Source organism: Parasteatoda tepidariorum, chromosome 9, assembly GCF_043381705.1.
Source record: "Parasteatoda tepidariorum isolate YZ-2023 chromosome 9, CAS_Ptep_4.0, whole genome shotgun sequence".
NCBI lineage: Eukaryota > Metazoa > Arthropoda > Arachnida > Araneae > Theridiidae > Parasteatoda > Parasteatoda tepidariorum.
In genome coordinates, this window is record NC_092212.1 from 62,355,330 (window position 1) to 62,373,412 (window position 18,083).

At 27.5% G+C, this 18,083-nt stretch overlaps 1 protein-coding gene across 5 annotated transcripts in view; it reads left to right on the plus strand.

The window, feature by feature from the left end:
• The window catches only part of LOC107441879 (Talin_middle and talin-RS domain-containing protein rhea), a 407,839-nt gene that overhangs the window by 296,021 nt on the left and 93,735 nt on the right, over positions 1–18,083 (plus strand). The window contains exon 1 of one of the 5 annotated variants that reach the window (XM_071185657.1): positions 8,735–8,916. The exons of the other annotated variants lie outside the window; for them this stretch is intronic. The gene's annotated coding sequence lies outside the window, so the exon portion shown is untranslated. Of the gene's footprint in view, positions 1–8,734; positions 8,917–18,083 lie in introns of those variants that run through there. 5 annotated transcript variants of the gene reach the window in all.

Consider the following 18,083-nt stretch of genomic DNA (forward strand, 5'->3'; position numbering starts at 1 on the left):
TGGTAAGTTTGAAGTGAAAATTTGTTTTAGTTATTACATATTATAGATATATTGTTAAATATTATTATACATTAAAGATATAATGTTGCAAAAGGTGACATGTTTGCTATATTTAGAAAGAACTTTTTTTTTTTTGGCTCTCCTGTTTTGTGTTCTTTTGACTTGTTTATTACTCATGCTTCATAATCAATTACTTTTTGATTATGTGTAGCACAAGTCTTTTTAGCTTGATAAGCTAAAGCAATAATATATATATATGTGCTTATTACAAACACAAATATGATTAATACTTTTTAAGATGTTTTATCATAGTTTTCATTCGCTATCTCACAATTGAATTATACCATTTCTTATATTAAACCACAGTTCAAATCTGTGTTTGTTTTCCCGCTCAAGCATCATGTTTTTTTTATGGCTTTCGAATTATTCATTTGCAAAATTCAAGTTCTTGAAGAGAATGTTGGAAAATATTTTCTCGTCTGTTTTTACATCATCCTCATCTTAAATTCCTTATTGTTTTATTGTCTACTTATATTGTTTCTATTATTAAGAATATGGAAACATGATCTTTATAGGTTGTGTATTTTTTATTTCTTAGTATAATTAATAATGGAAAACTTGTTTTTTTATAAATTATTGTATTATTGGCCTAACTTTTCTTTCTTTGATAAGGATGATGTGTATAATATTCTTAATAATATTCTTTTCATTTGTATTTCTTCAAAGTAATGCTATTTCAAATTATTTGGATTTGTAGATTCTATTGTATGTAGGTTTATCGCTACTGATCTCCATTGTTTCAAATAGAACCAAAATATCCTATTTGGCTACCATATTAGCCAAACTGCAAGTGCTGTTAAAGAATTCTTTTTCACTTTTGTGAGAATTCGGAAAAGACTTGATTTTTTATTTTATGTTATTAGAAATGATTTACCGCAACTGAATCCAATATGGAATGCATCATCAGTTATTGTATCCCATTGTATGCAACATGGCACAGGTTGCTGGAGTCTTGTTCCTTCAAATTTTGTCTATTAGATTGTGGTTGTTGTTATGAACTCGCCAAAACAAACTTTAGATTTTGTATGTAAATAAAAAATACAATTAATAAAATATATCTTTGTGAACAGGCTCTCCAGGGCATTACATGACTTTATAAAGGTATTTGACGTGAGTATATCTTAGATCGGTGTTTCCCAAACTTATGACTTTTATGTACCCTTTATAAATTTTTCGTAACGCTGTGTAACACTAATAAAAAATTAATGTAATTTTTACTATAAAGATGTGCACGAAAGTTAGAAATCACAACTGGCTGTTGACTCTCCTAATTATTAACTGTTAACTCTGAAAAAAATAGCCAAACGAAAAATACGTAATCGTACATTTTTGTGGCTAGCTTTGTTTTTAAATTAAATTTTTTGAAATTTTTGTTTGTTGCAAGATATTTCACATAGGAATGCGTACCCCCGCTTAACTGTTCCCGTACCCCTGGGGGTATGCGTACCGCACTTTGGGAAACACTGTCTTAGATAAACAGGAGAATGCTAAAAATTTAAGTATATTTTTAAATTTTAATTATTATTTGTATTTGTAATTTAANTAAGAATGCGTACCCCCGCTTAACTGTTCCCGTACCCCTGGGGGTACGCGTACCACACTTTGGGAAACACTGTCTTAGTTAAACAGGAGAATGCTAAAAAATTAAGTATATTTTTAAATTTTAATTATTATTTGTATTTGTAATTTAATTTTTATCTCCAGAATATTTTATTTATCAAACCCACTAATGTACTGTACCGCAAAGTCGAATTAACTCTAGTCGAAACCTTTAATTTCTATTTTTTTTCTTCACGTTCTTAAATTTCTTGAGTATAATTGTTTTGGTAGTTTTAGTTGTGGAAATTGTATGCTGGTCACTAACTGGGGGCAAATTTATTTTTTGCTAACATTAGTTTTTATCTGGCTTTTTATTCTGCAGGTAAGCAAAATTGCCAAGGTTTTTCCGAAGCCACTGAGAACATTGACCGTGAATTACTTTTTTCTATTAAATTTTATAAGACTTCTATATTAGGACAGTTAAAAACAAAATTTATGGTTCCTTACTACTGTTTATTTCTTTTGATCATCTTTATTGGATACATTCTGTTACATAAAATGAAAATGTTATCAGCAATACGAAAATGTATATAGTCATTAGTGGCAGTATATTTTTGAATGCAATTATTAAACTGTCTTCACATTAAAATCAAAAAATTGTTTATATTTTTTTAAATTTAAATTATAAGAGCTTACTATGAGAGAGAGGAAAAAATTGTTATTCATCCAATAAGTTTTACTTATATGCAAAAAAATTTTTAACATCTCCCTTGATTTTGTTTATTTACAGAATTTTTACCTTTTTGTTATTACATATGTTTTGATAGATACTTTTGTTAAAAAAAAAAATCATTTTGATGCACACTTAGTTTTTAGATTATTCTTAAGTTTTAAATCATTGCACGTGTCGAATTGCTAGTAATTCTAAATTTTTTAATAATCATTGATTCTTTTGATTATTGATACAAGCACCGCTATAAACAATTCTATACCATAGCTACATTAATCTAAGCAAGTAAAGTTATAAATCTTACACTTTATAATAGTATGTACAAGGTTGCTACGCTACTTAAAAAGTCAAGAAATTTGGAAATTGTCAAGAAATTTTAAATTTTGTAGCCAAAATTTGGAAAGTCAGGGAGTTTGATCTGACGAATGCCGAGCTTGCAAACTTTGCATCATGATTTCTCACGGAACACATTTCTTGTGCAGGAGCTTCTTATGCACCCATTTGGCATTAATTAAAATAAAATATTGTTGTAAAAATATATAATAAAATATATAATATATAATGGCAAATATTAATTTTTTGTTTTGTCAGCTGCAATTGCGAGAAAAAGACAGACCTTTTACTTAGTTATTCCTTTTACGTAGCTCAACTGCAGTATTAGATCAATCCATGATTGTAAGAACTTTGATTGGCTATTTGCTAAATTAACATAGCTTTTCTATTTGAAATATTTTTCATGGTTTCTACATATTGAACCCATAATTGTCTTCATATTAGCAAAGATACTGGTTTCCATCGTTAAATATATAAATATTATTTTTATAATTTTAATTACTTATGATTATTTTTCTTAATGGATTTTTCAAGTTTATTTTTTCTTGTCAAGAGTTAAAAAAGTAAATTCGTTATATTTTTATTCGTTATATTATTATATTTTTATTGTTATTTAAATAAGTAGAGCTTTAAAACAGGATTTTTGAAAAGCGCATTAAAGATTTTTCTGTTGTGGATTTCCTTTTTTTGTTTGTTTTTTGTAACCCTACTTTTGAATTTATCTGTGTCAGTCATCTGTATCACTTGTTTATGTAATTTTGTCAATTTAAAAATTGAAGGTAATAAAAAAAATGCTCTGTTAAAATCAAAAGTAATCCCCTAAAATCAATCTTAGTCAAGCATGGATCGGATCAACTGTCAATTATGTGATTCCTTAGACCTTAGCACATTTTACAAAACTAAACAGTCCTTAACAAAATTGTTTCCCAATTTTTTAAAAATCTATTTTAATTGATTGTGTATGTTCAAGTACTAATTTATATATGATGCTATGGGGGTTACACTTAACCAGTTGCCTGTAGTCCAAATGCACCCTCAGATAATTGAAGTATTGCCTCCTATTCTATAGCAAAATGTCATCTGAAAACTAAATAATTTCTAAAATAATGTGTTCTAAATTTTTTTTTCACTCATTAAAAAAAATGCATGGAATAAAGTCAATAAGAAATTGTTTATGGATGAGGATAGGGAATGTTGTATATGAACAGAGAATGTTATATTTATTTAGTTATGTAAGATGCAACTAATTTTATAGTAAAAAATGAAATTGTTTTTATATAGAGAACAGTAATTAATAACTTAATTTTGTTAGTGCGTAATGGTTTAATTTTAAGGAGAAAAAAAATTTTCTGCTACCATTTAAAATTTTTCCCTGTTCGAAATTTTTTTTGCAACTATAAATTATCTTAAATATTATGTACAATGTGTTGTACCTACTTTGTCCTGAAATTTTTTTAGGATAAATTATTATTTTGATTAAAACAATAAATGTTTATGAATTATCATCAATGACATTAGTTGTCATTCCATATGAACTCAATTCCTTTCCTCTGACAGTCTCCTCCTAAAAAGATTTTGCAGACCTACTTGTCATTGGATTAATTTCTTATTTTTAAATCCAACTGAATTATTTTGAAATAATTTGGTTAAAGAACAAATGAAAGAATACTGTTAAATTTAATGATTCTGTAGACTAATTAGAGGTTGATTGCAAAGAACTAATTGCAGGGGGAGAGAAAGACATATTTGAGATGTTTTAAGCAAATTATTCATTAAGCATAAGCAGTGGTTGATAATTTTATCCAAAGGAAGATATTTTATCTTGATTTCCACATATTTTGAAGTCCACGTTGTCTACTTTATTTGGTGATGGCTAATTGAACTTTAATTTTTTGTTTAAATCAGGGTTGGCAAGTTTTTGACACATGACGGTTTTTACCGGTTTATACCATGGTTTTTACCGTCATGTCAAAAACCCCTCTGTCAAAAACCCATCGTTTTGGGTTTTTGACAGCTGTATTTTTATTATTTTATTATTGAAACTGTATTTTTATTTGAGTTTAACTGCTTAAAATTTAAAATTAATTCATTTTTGGGCAATAAAATTAGAAAAAAAGCTGTTAAAAGATATTTAAGAACAGATTCTTGCATTTTCCCAGCATTGTTATATCAAAACATACTATTTAAAGTAAAATATTAGGATACTAAACAAAATTTTCAACATTTCCAAGCATCCTTTTGTTTGGCATATTACATTACTGAAGAATGTCAAGTCATTCTTGACTTAGAGTTTGTTAGTTTTGAAAGTTTTGTTTAGCTTATTTCTAATATTTAAGAAATGCCAAATTTTAAATTCTTCTTTTTAGTTCCTGAATTTATTAATAGTTCCAAGCTTTTTTGTTTGTCTGTTTATTTCTAACAATTAAGAAGTGCAAAATTTTGAATCCTTTGCAAATCAAGCTATAATGATAAAAGTAAGTATCACTATTTTCAATAAGTATATTACAATATTTCTATATGAATGTACATCCTTCAATAAGAATGCATGTATATAGTTGCAAAATCAATAGCAATCATTTACAACATTCATTTATGAAGGCAATTATGTGAAAATAATATATTGTCCGCTATATGCCACAAATTAAAGAAATCAGTAGGTTTTTGACAGTTTTTACCGGAAAAAACACGGTTTTTACCACTGTCATGTCAAAAACCCAACCCTGGTTTAAATGTATTAATCTAAAAGGGCTCATAAATTTTATGATAAAATAAATAATTATATAACTTCTTATTAGGCATTTACGCTGGATAAACAAACACAACCCAATTTCATAATTTATCGGTAGTTTAGAATTATTTGGTATTAATTGTATGTGTTGTGTTATTTATTCATAGAAATACAATTTAAAAAATATATATATAAAATTTGAAATAAAATGAGTTTTGATCTAAATGCATTGAAATTCAATTAAGCTATTTAATTTAACTAAAAATTCAAGCAGGCAAGAGATTCTTTTGACGGAATTTCCGACTTTCTAATTTTTGAGGAAAATAAATTCTAATTATATTTTATTTTTTAAATCATCATTTTTTAATCACAATACAGGAACAGACTGAACAATTTGTGTACTGTCACTGTATACATATAGTAAAAGAAAAACTTTAATTAAGCTTGTAAATGATTTGAATGTTTTCTTTTTGTGCAAAATAGTTTCTCGTGCTTTTTTTAATTTCTTTTTCGTGATTTGTGAGTTGATAGGTATTTTCAGTCTTTTTGCTCTTTTTCCACTCTCACGTCTGTAAATAAAGTAAAGTATTAAATAAAAACAAAGTAATAAATAACTTAATATTAGTAACTTATAATGAATGCTTTTATATGCAATTTAAATCCTATTAAAATATTATATAGCAATTTTGCGGATCATTTCCATCAATTTCAAGTGCAATTTTAATATACTAGTTACAAAAAATATTATTTCTGTTTCATGTCAGTGAGAGGGTTGATCACTATCTGACAAGCTTGCGTTAGAAACTCAGTTCATAATGCAAGACAGCACAAGTTTTTATCGTTTCTTGATCTAGCTAAATTTATCTTCATTTTATTGCCAACTAAAATGTATTCGCAATGAACTTACTAACTAAATGCTAAAATCGCCATGTTAAATGCGTTATCATAAGAATTGAAGTTTCAATTGTTTCTTGACCGAATCAAACAAAACTTATTAACTTTCTGGTAAAAAATGCATATCGTTGACTGATTTCGACCACTGTCCGACTGGCTAGAGTACTAAATTTTTAACAGGAGCTTTTTGTGGAAGGACTGTGCAAGCTGCAATCGTTTCCTAATTGTTACAAGCAGATTGCATGGTCATTCTATCTCTAAATAAAACTTATCATTTTATCGAAATTTTGATTAGCTAGAATAATATTTTAACTTTTTTTGGACATTTAAAATTTTTTACGGAATATTGCATTAATAAAAGTTTGTCTACAGGGTTTTAGGATAAAATAATAAATAGATTTGAAGTCATAAAAAAAATCAAGTTTTATAACTAATGATAATTAAAAATTTCTTGCTGTCTAATTACCATTTTTGAATTAAATGTTTACGTAATTGCGCTGTTTTTACGTATTTATTAAATTTAAATAGTCACATTAAAAATAATCACATTCGTTTAAATTAGTTATGTACATTAGAGTTAATTTTTTTTATTTCGTGACAAAAAAATTTCTTAAAAAACTTACTACAATTCGTTCAAAAATTTTGAAATTAGATTTAGATAGTAAACCAATTAAAAGCTCTTTAAATATACATATCAAAGAATTTTTCTTACTCCCTTAAAAACAGTAAACTAAAACATTTAGCTTGAAAATATTTAATCTGATTAAATAAGAGTTTGAATGGCATAAATTTAAAAAAGAATTAATTTGCAAAAAGGTTTAATTTGGTCGTTAACTTTACAATGGTAATTTATTTATTGTGTTAAAATACATTCTCTTACTGCAAAGTGTTGGACATCTACTTATGCGAACATTTACAAATATGGATACTTTATGTGGGGATAGCCTTTGAAAATTATGTGAGCTAACTAGGCAAAACTTAGCCAAAAAATTTAATTAAATTTTTTAAAAAAATCACTCAAAAAGTTAATCAAATCCCACATTTAAATATTTTAGAAAAAGAAATTGAAAACTATCAGCGCTTAAATGTAATGAAAATGACTTATATTTTTTTTAAAAATTTCTTTCATCTGTAATCTTGAGGACGGATTTTGTGTGATGTATTTAAATGTGCTTTAAAAATTACCCCAAATTCTGTAATTTTGTGCATATGCTTATGTCATAGTTTTTCCTTACTTTATTGACTCAATTTAACGCAGGTTAAATTATTGCTTGATATACAGCAATTTATTGTCCAAATGGTCGTTCATAAAACTTACTTGCGTTCATTTTTCAAAGATCGGTCATAATTTAACATTTTTCAATATTAAACCTTGTTATTGCTTAAAATTAATTCTTTAAAATTAACTCAATGGAGATACTCTATTTAAATACCAGCTAGGAACAGACAGCTATTTTAAAAACTGGCTGTAAATTTAATAAAGGATTATTTTTTCCCTTTCGTTAGCGAATTTGTTTCCAAATCAAACCTGATACCTACATTAAATATTGTATTTTTTTATATGATGTGCTAGTTAAAAATGCTTTGTCTCTCTGAAAGAGACTGATAGCAAAATATTTTACCACTATTTCTTGTTGATTCAAAATTAAAACTTGACGAGACAGTCTCATTCGTAAAAGGTCTAACAAAACTATTGAGTTTTTTGATAGTTAATTTATTTTAATTTGGAAGGTTAAAGGTCTTAAAAACTGTACTCTTTAAATCAAATGCATACCAGAAAAAGTGTTCTGTAGCCATTCGGTTTCTAAAAAAAATTCATTATTATTCTGATAGGCTTGTTAGAGGAAGAGGGGTATTGAATAAAAAAAAAGTAACATCGTTAAAAGGCGAGTAAAACGAATTAAGCCGATATTGGTGGATCAAATTTTTGCATACAGGGAACTTCAGTTTAAGCTTAATATCTCTAAACCCATTTTTTGGACAGTAGCCAAAGTGGTAGAGGAAGTGGCTCTGTTCCTTTTTTCCGTCCGAAATTTTTCTTAATCGAACCTTTTAAAAAGATGAATTTTTCCACAAACCCCATTTTATGTCGCGTTAAATCGTATTCTCCGTTATTATTTTCCACAGTTTATTTTTAAAACTTCGCTGCAAATAACCGTGGGTTCTTCTCAGTATTTGTTATCCTGTTATTAAGTGAAGATTTCCCGGTCACAGTGAAGACTGCCCTGCGATTTTTTTCCCCTCTTCTTTCCCATTCGCTCGTGTCCGACAGCTATTAATTATTTAGTCTTGTCGTTGAATGTCATAATTACGAAATTTGTCTTTTGCGATGATTATTTATTTGTTTATTTTATTAGTTTTTTTTTTTTTTTGAGGTAGGGTAACCTGTTGTTGTGTAGGCGTTGTGGATTGAAAAAGAACGTGTGGGCCGTGCTGTTTTCTTCTGCTTTCACTTTTAGTGTTTTAACCAAACGGTTCAGTGTGGGCTCGATATTTAGGGTGTTTTGCATTGGAAAATCTTCTTGTAGCATGATTTCGTTTGATACCTATGAAAATGCGTTTCTTATGTTATCAAAATTGTGATGACAAATGTGATAGTGTGCTAGAGCCGTCAAAGGATATTCAGTAAAAAGTGAGATTTTTTTTTAATCTTGAGGANATTTTTTTTTTTTTTTTTAAATTTTATATTTTCATAGTAATAAATTGAAATTGCAAAGTAGTTCGTCGTTCTTTTCAAATTTACAATTGAGTATTAAAGCAAAAAAACTTACTTTTTACTAAAAATGACATTATACTCTGAATAACGTTTCTGTCTGAAATGTAATTTGTTTTAAAAAAATAAAATTTAAGAAAATATCAAATTTTAATTTAATTATTTTAGACTTGAAAGGAAAAGGTGACAAAATAGAAGCTTTCGAAAAAAAAAATGTTTTTTTTTAAATTTATTTATTTATTTTTATTTTTTTATTATTATTATTTTTTTATAGATATTACGATTTTTTATTATTACTTGGAGGCACTAGCCTTTTCGCTCCGCTCACCACCCTCGTAGTTTATTTTCATTCGTCATTGTTTTTTTTCTTCTTATATGTCAATCATTTAAAAAAAACAAAAACATTTTGTTTATATGTTAATCGAAATGAAGTAGACGATTTACCAGATTTGAAAAATAATCATCATTACTTGAAAAAGAAAAAAAAAATAAGGAATATAAAATTGTAGGACTCAACAACAAGAAGTAAAAGGGAAGTAAATTTTACTCGCAGATGAGACTTAAAACAAAGCAATTCAAAAAAGGGAACGGTTTTTACTGCACTTTATTAAGTTTTTTATTTTTTAAAATTTCTCTATGAATGTTATGATTTATATCTGGCAATATTTAATTTCTATCTCTTTCTCCTTTTTTTTAATTTTTTTTTTTGTGATGCTTTTTATCGACATTTATTGACTTCTACCCGAATGCGAGCTTAAAATATTAAGATTCAAGATCTCTCCAGGAAATTTTTTTTTTTTACTGCTATTGATAAATAGTCCATGCTTTATTTTCTATTTAAATAAGATTTTTTTTTGCATTTATTAATCATTTTTTTTCTTCATGTTTACCAATCAATGCTGTGGTAAAATATATTAATACTGCTTAATACTACTTTTAAACAACTTAATAGTTAACAACTAAAATAAATCCTGAAATTTGTCAATTGGAGATTAAATTAATTTGGATAAAAAAAAACATTTTTTTAGGGAAAAAATCCTTTTTTTTCTCCAAATTATTCTTTGTATAACAATTTTCCCCCCATTATGTATGTACACAAACTACATCTTTAATAAGTTTTAAAAGTACTTGTATATAACTAAGTTATTAAGTTGTAATAATTGAAATAAGAATGTTAAACAGCAAATTATTTTATGCAGCTGGTAGAAAACTAAAATTTAAAAAAGTTTCACAAAACTTTTATTCGTCATTTATTTGCTTATTTTGAACAACTAATAATAATTTACCCACATCTTTCTCCTCATTATGTCTCTTGATAAGTTCTTCCATATTAATGAAATCAAGACTTTACAAAAATTCAGTCTTAATAAAATTTTCGACTAAAATTAACTATTTGATGCGGAAAAAAAATCAAGTGGTTAAAATTAATGATATTTTCAAAAAACTAATGTATGCCAACCCTGTTTTAGAATATTTTTATTAGGTAGTTCTATTTTATTTTAACTTGCACACGCGATCTAAGGTTATGCTACCCATCACATCTTTTTTATTTGTTTATTAAGGTGTAATTTTTTTTTATGTAACTGTAATGCTAAGGCAACGTATTTGGGGGCAAAAATAATCACGATACCTCTTTTTTATATACCAATTCTTCGTACTTAATTGATTGGATTAAAAATCGGACTAATTTCAATATCAGTAGCTCTAATTTGTAACAGGTGTTTAAAAAAAAGTATAATCCTTCTCGTAAAACCACATATTTCTCGCCTACATTTACTTAGTTGTTTTCTGTTAGTTGCATTATTCTCATTTCCCACGCAGTTTGTGGCCACCAGCAACCCACCCAGGTTCGATGGCCCAGGCCTTATCCCTCGACCTTTTTTTTTTCCTTTCCCACTTATAACAAAATGCATCTAATCTACCTGTCGTCCATAGTGTGGGCAGTGATCAGCAACCCTTATTTGGGCCTAGGTCGCCCGCAGTAGGTCGTGCGGGATGTTTCCATTCAGAGTGGCAAGGCCACTAATGTGGTGGGCATTTCGCGTAAGTTTGAGGGCCGTCTGGCGGAATTACGACGTCGTTAAACGTGGTAAAGACCGGAAGTATTTCGTAAGAGATTGCTTTTCACTTTGATGGCCTTCTTTCGGTTCTATTTTCTTTTTACGGTGAAAGTGTTCCCTATACCGAGCTATTTACTTTCGTTTTTGTTATTTTAGGAAAATTATTTTGCGCTGCTATATTTAGATAAATATTAACATTATTTTTGTTTATTTATTTTCAGAGCCCGAAATTTTGATGTCTTAATTTATTTTTCTTCATGTTCGTAATAAATTCCTTTATATTTAAGCAGGAATCGCAATATTGATCATTTTATATTTCCTTAATTTACGAATAATATATAATTGAATTAAAATACGTGCATGAAGAAAAATTAAGATACAGTTTTCTAAAAGTTTGAACCTAAAAGAAGTAAAAAAATTTATTTATACCCATCCTGATATATTTTTTTAAAACTGTGTTGCAATATAAAAGGTAAAAATATTAGAAAAAAATTCATTTAAAAAATGACTCAATGGCAAAAATGACTCAATGGCAATGGCAAATTCGGGCCTTAATTATTACTCTTATATTCTAATAGAGGAGAGCTATTCTTGGCCTTAACCTATGCTATTAAATAGCAAATGTCATGTGTAATTTAATAGCGTTATTTATTTATTATTTTACGTTACTATGACGGCCATTGTTTTGGTAATATATTTTACCGTTATTTTTCACGTGCAGTGAAACCTGTGTAAATTGATCACTAGCGGTGCATTGCTTTAGTGATCAACTTAATAGGTGGTCAATTTTTAGAAAGGAAGTAATTGTTTTTTTTTTAATAATTTCTTATTAAGTAATTCTTTTTATATATTAATTGCTTATTAGTGGTGTATACCAGTTATTAATTATGCATAATTTTTTAAAATATCAGCACACAAAATCTGTGTACAATTAGAAAACGTTATTCATTTTAAAATTTATTTTCTTGTATGTATTTGTGTTTACAAAACTATTTTTTAAATAAGCCCTTTGTAGTTTGTCCATATCGTTGCTTATAAATAGACAATGGGATTTACTTTTAGCTCTATAAGCAATTCTAATACCTGGCGTAAAAACATAGTAATGTAAATGACTTTAAAAAATTTCTTTTCGTCAACTTACGAAGAGTTTAGAATGGCATTCATTGCACCATTAGACAATGTGATTTATTTTAGTGGTCAACGTACAAGATTGTCAAACAAAGGTTTTACACACTTTTCTTATACCAGATAAATTCGGTTCTTAGAAATAGAAAACATCTTAGATATGTCAATTTTACAGGTTTAACTGTTGTTACTTTTTAACATTCACATAGTTATTTATTTTTACTTTTAATTATAAAAGCGGATTAAAGTTTCGCCTTATTATGACAACTGAACGGTTCTTGATATAGCGAGTGAATCAAGAAAAGAAAGATTAGGGAGAGAATGTGAATCAGTATATTGGCGAATTATCCGTTAGCATTTTTTAGTACTTAAATCATATTAATTTGATAAATGCAAGCAAAAATTTAAAATACAGAATGTGATTTTCACTTTTTCGTATGATAATTGACGGTCATAGAATTTGATTTAAAAGTTTTAAAATTCAGAATACTTGCCTTGCCGGATCGGAGTAGAAAGGGTTATTAAATTTTCAAAACAAGAAATTTAAAAGCTAACAATGACCAAGTTATTTTAAATTTATTATTATTTTTTAAAGACATATTCTTATCAGCCATTTTATTCTTATCTGCTATCTCGAAGACCTCACTATTATATTTAGTAGCTAAAAGTGGTGTAATTTTTTTTTTTTTTTTTTTTTTTTTTTTTTTTTAAATGGTAACGAAACGAACATAATTACTAGTAAAGAAATGATTGGGAAACCCTGCTCTAAACTTGTACTTTCCTTATGTGCACGCAAGAGTTCCTTTTTTGAAACTATAAAAATTTAATATCATTTCGTGAATGAGATAAAATTTGATTAAATCCTGATAAAACTCATCTTACAATTGGGTTGTCGGCTTATCTTTTGATAAGACTAACTTTCGTATTTGAATTTTTTTTCTTTCTTCTTTTTACAAGGAGAAGATAATTTGAAGTGTTCAATTCTTATCCTTTAATTTTCAATTCCCGTGACGCATTCGTGATATTAATTTCATGAGAGGCTCGAGAAGTTAATATTGGTGCTAAATTTAGAATCGTTAATCTGCTTAGGGGTTGCCTTTTAATTTTTGCATGAGTACATTTTCGGTGCATTTAATTTTTTTCAAATATTTTTTTTTAAATGTGAGTAAGGGTGTACTGTAGTAAAGAACCGAGATAGGAAAATTTTTGACAATTGACGGTTTACTGTTAAAACAAATAAATGGGGTAGCGGGCAGTTGCTCAAATCAGTGTTTAAAACGAATGCAAGTAGAAAAGTTGTATAAAAATGAATTGATTTTATTGTTTAAAATAGTATTTTCGCTTCTATCAGTTTTTGATATATTTATGATTTAAACCAGTGTTTCCCAAAGTGTGGTACGCGTACCCCCATGGGTACGGGAACAGTTTAGGGGGGGGGGGTACGCGTTCTTATGCGAATTATCCTGCAACATATGAAAATTTCATAAATTTTTATTTAAAAACAAATCTAGCTATGAAAATTTACGATTGCGTATTTTTCTATTGTCTATTTGTTGCAGAAGTAACAGTTAATAATTAGTAGTGTCAAACAGCCAGTTGTGATTTTTAGCTTTTGTGCAATTTTTTATACTAAAAATTGCATTCATTTTTTAATTAGTGGTACACAGCGTCACGAAAAATTTAGAAAGGGTACACAAAAGTCATTAGTTAGGGAAACACTGATTTAAACCATCAATCGTTAAGCAGTTTAACGTTTTTAACTGTATTTTCGTCGTATATTTATAAGTTTTAAAAATATACTCAGATGCTCGTGTAAATTACTAATTTGAATAATAACAGCATAAAATTAAACATTTACCATTTAGTTATAATTTTTTTTTATTCGTTTATTAAGGTTCAGAATCAGGGTTTGAAAAAACCCGGGGATTTTTGAAAAAACCCAACCCGCCTGGGTTTTATTGAAAAAACCCGGGGGAAATTGGGTTTTATTTGAAAAAACCCGGGGAAAATTGGGTTTTTTCATTTAGTGCTCACAAATTTTACAGTGAAAATTTAAACTGGAATAAATATTTAATGGTCATCCATGTTTTTATAATACGATTAATAGAAAGTGAAATTAAAATTACGTATAATTATAAAGAGTATCACTTACTTGTCCCTTTTTTCAAATATTTAGATAAATATATGCATTTTTAGATACATTTTAACTTTATAGTTTCAAAAAACAAATTAATCTTAAAATTATAAAAAAGCATATATAAAAAGTTATAGCTCATTTTTTTAAAATCAGATAATAAAACTTTAAATTTGTTTATTGTTGTTTAATGTATCACTTAATAAATTTTTTTTTGTTTGCTTTCAATATTTTTAAACATGATTAAAAGAAACAAAATAAATTGTATTCAAATGAAATCTTAAAAATAATATTTAAAAAATCTTAAAAGTAATATTTTAATTTTTAACTGTTTTTTAATTGTGATAAACTTTCTCCAAATAGTTAAAAATTGTCAGCAGATGTTAAGAGTTAACTTAAAAAAAAAGGTCCAATTTTTTCCTTTATTATTATTATCATACAACAGATTCAAAGGGTCTACATTTCTCTCTTAGATGGTGATACACTTTTACGAGTTTTGTAGCTTTATCTATTCCTAATCTATTTCGAAGTTTACTCTGCACCAAACCGAAACTTGAAAAGTGTCTTTCGATAGAGACAGAGGATGCTGGTGCTGAGTTCAAATAAAAAAGAATTGACAGAAATTTTGTGGAAGCTAGGAATTTTATTTATTTATTTATTTATTTATTTTTTTTTTTTTTGCCATAATTTTCCACTATTTTTTGCACTCAAGCATCATTGATTTTGGAAAGTATTCAGGATCGGAAATTTTGAATGCCATAACACGTGGCAGAAATTCTGGATGATGCTTAGAAAGACAGTTTTCTGCTAATTGGTCTTGTTCATCATTTAAAAATTGTCCCCTTGTTTCGGGATCCAGGACGCATATGCTAATAAATGATGTGGCTGAACAGCCTGATTGAATCTTTTTACAAAATGTTTATGGGGTTCTAATTCATCACACGATAGTAAGTTAATTCATATTTCAACAGCTTCTGAAATTGAAATGTTTTCTGATTGAAGCTTTTTTAAAGCTTAAGAAACAATTGATATCTGTTTTTCCCAATTGATAGTTTATTGGTAAAGCCCAACATTATTTAATATTTTTGACATATTATTATTAGATTCATTTTGATGTTCAAGAACAATCTCTTCATATTTATGGTAATTATTGGCAAAAGTTTTTACGTGCTCATAATATGAATTCCACCTAGTGTCATTGGGTCATCAAGCAGTTTTTTTCATTTGCCCATCCATGTGCTTGATGCACATTTCTAAAATATTTGTTAACTTCAACGATGTGTCCAATGATAGTATTAGGAGCTACTTCTTTTTGAATCAAATTTAAAAAAACCAATTTGTAAAAAAACACCAAGTGGGTTTTTTCAAAGTGGGCCCACTTGGGGAACCCTGGTTATATGTATTTTATATTAAGTTTAAATAACGCATTATCACTACCTATTTGAATCTTCTTTATTGTTAAGTGCATTATGTTTCATAATTTTTTAAATTAAGAATTATAAAATATAAATGCAGTAATATAAAAGGAACAAGTTTATTAATCTTTTTGTTTTCACACACATTTATTTACTATATTTATTAAACATATGGATATTACCTATTATAAAATTATAATCTGTAAATATTTATAATCAGTAAAAACTAAAATTTCATCTGACTTGAGTTAAATAAAAAACTGAAATAAATATTTAATGGTCTTACATGTTTTTATAATAAGGTTAATAGAAAGTGAAATTAAAACTACGTATAATTATAAAGAGTATCAGTTACTTGTCCCATTTGTTTTCAAATAATTAACCCTAGGAAAATGATTTCATTTTTAGATAAATAATTTTAAAAAGTTCTCTTATAAAAAGTTTTAGCTTTTTTTTTTTTTTTTAAAGCCAGAAAATAAAACTGTTTAAATTTGTTAATGTATCACTTGGTAAAAAAAGAAAAAAATTGTTTCTTTTCAATTTTTTTAAACATATGAATTAATAATAATAACCTGTTTATTAATATATAAAGCATGCAACTATATTTGAAAAATTGATCTTTTCAGACTATATTATTTAAATTTTTATTTGATTTAATATCATTAAAATATTACTTTTTGTAAAAACCCACTTGAAGTTTTCAATAGTACCTACTATAAAATTATATGAAGATTCGAGTTTCTTTTACTTTACTAATATTAAAAACTTAATCATATAAATCATGCAACTCTATTTGACAAATTTATGCTGCACAATAAATTACATAAAAGTAAATGCGAAACAATAAGTTTTAGTAAAAAAAATTCTTTTTTTGAAAAAACCCACTTATTGTTCCAAGTGGGTTTTTTCAAGGTGGGCCCACCCAATAAAACCCGGGCGGGTTTTTTCAAAGTGGGCCCACTTGGCGAACCCTGTTCAGAATACTACCGTGCAATATAACAGTGGTTCTCGCATGATGTTGCGCTGAATCTTAGGGTTCAGTGGAAGTGTTAAAACGGTTCCGAGAGTTGGGATTTTTTTAACCAATTATTTTTTTCCAATTTTTGTAGATGTAATTTTGTAGAATTTTGTTGTACCTGTAATTATATTTAGTTCCTATTAACAAAATATATTTTTTTTAATGTGTTGATTACCTTTAAGCAATTGTTTAAAGTAATACAAAGAACAAAATTATATTCCTTTTTTAAGAAATATTATTATTTTTCTTATAACAAGATATTAAATACATTAAAAAATGGACTTGAATTTAAAAAAAAAATTCCTCGTCTTTTCAAATCGAAATAAAAAGAATTAAATTCGTTAATGAATCTGTTGCCCATATAGCCGTTTTCAACATTCATAGCATTTTTTTTTATCACTTTCAGTTAATATACACTAAAAATAAATTTTTAACTAGACTGCATTCAACTTTGGGACTGCGAATTCAAATGTGGGACATAAACTTAATTAAAGATTATCAATGATAAAACGATGAAAAATTTTTATCTCTCTTTTCAAATATTTTCAAATAAAAGTAGTCTTTATTGGTTAATAGGCTTACAATTGTTTTTATGTACTTTATTTATGGAGTCTGGGTTCCACCGATCATTTAGGGTTCCTTACCCGTAAAAAATTAAGAAGCATTGTAATAGAAAAATCGGGGTGGGGCAAAAAATTAAACATTGAGATTCTTATATATTTGGCACCTTAGTAAACTACATATTGAAAAGGAATAAAAAATCCAAAATTAATCCCCCCCCCCTAGTTTTCCGAGATCTTATTTTACCGTTGGTGGTATTAGCAAGGGAAAGAGAATATTGTCAAGTTGTGATTAAGAAAATCTACGGCGAACTTACATTGTTTTTTTCAATTGCAGAATGAATTACTCTTGGGCAATAGTAGTTAAAATATACCAGTTTCTTTTGTTAAAATTGTCTAGTAACACATTTATATTTTTGAAAAAAAAACGAAAAAGTTTTTCGTATTTTTTTTGCCCCACCCCATCAATGTGCAACACGGAAAATGTGCATCTGTCACATCCGCATCAAAGAGCTTCATCTCTAAGTTATGTGGCTGTCGAGAGAGATGGGGGTGGAGGGTGATAGAAAAACAGGTAAGTACTTTTCCCAGGTTGTGACATCATCTTTTAAAAGCCCTGCTGTCATTGAGTGCCATGAACATGGTTTAGTGGTCATTCATTTCAGCCTGTTTTGTTTTTTCACCACTCCCTTTACCAGACAGACTGCATGTTTTGGTGTTCTCAACGAACATATAAAAGAAGAAAAACCGAACGTTTTTTTGGAACACTTGTTG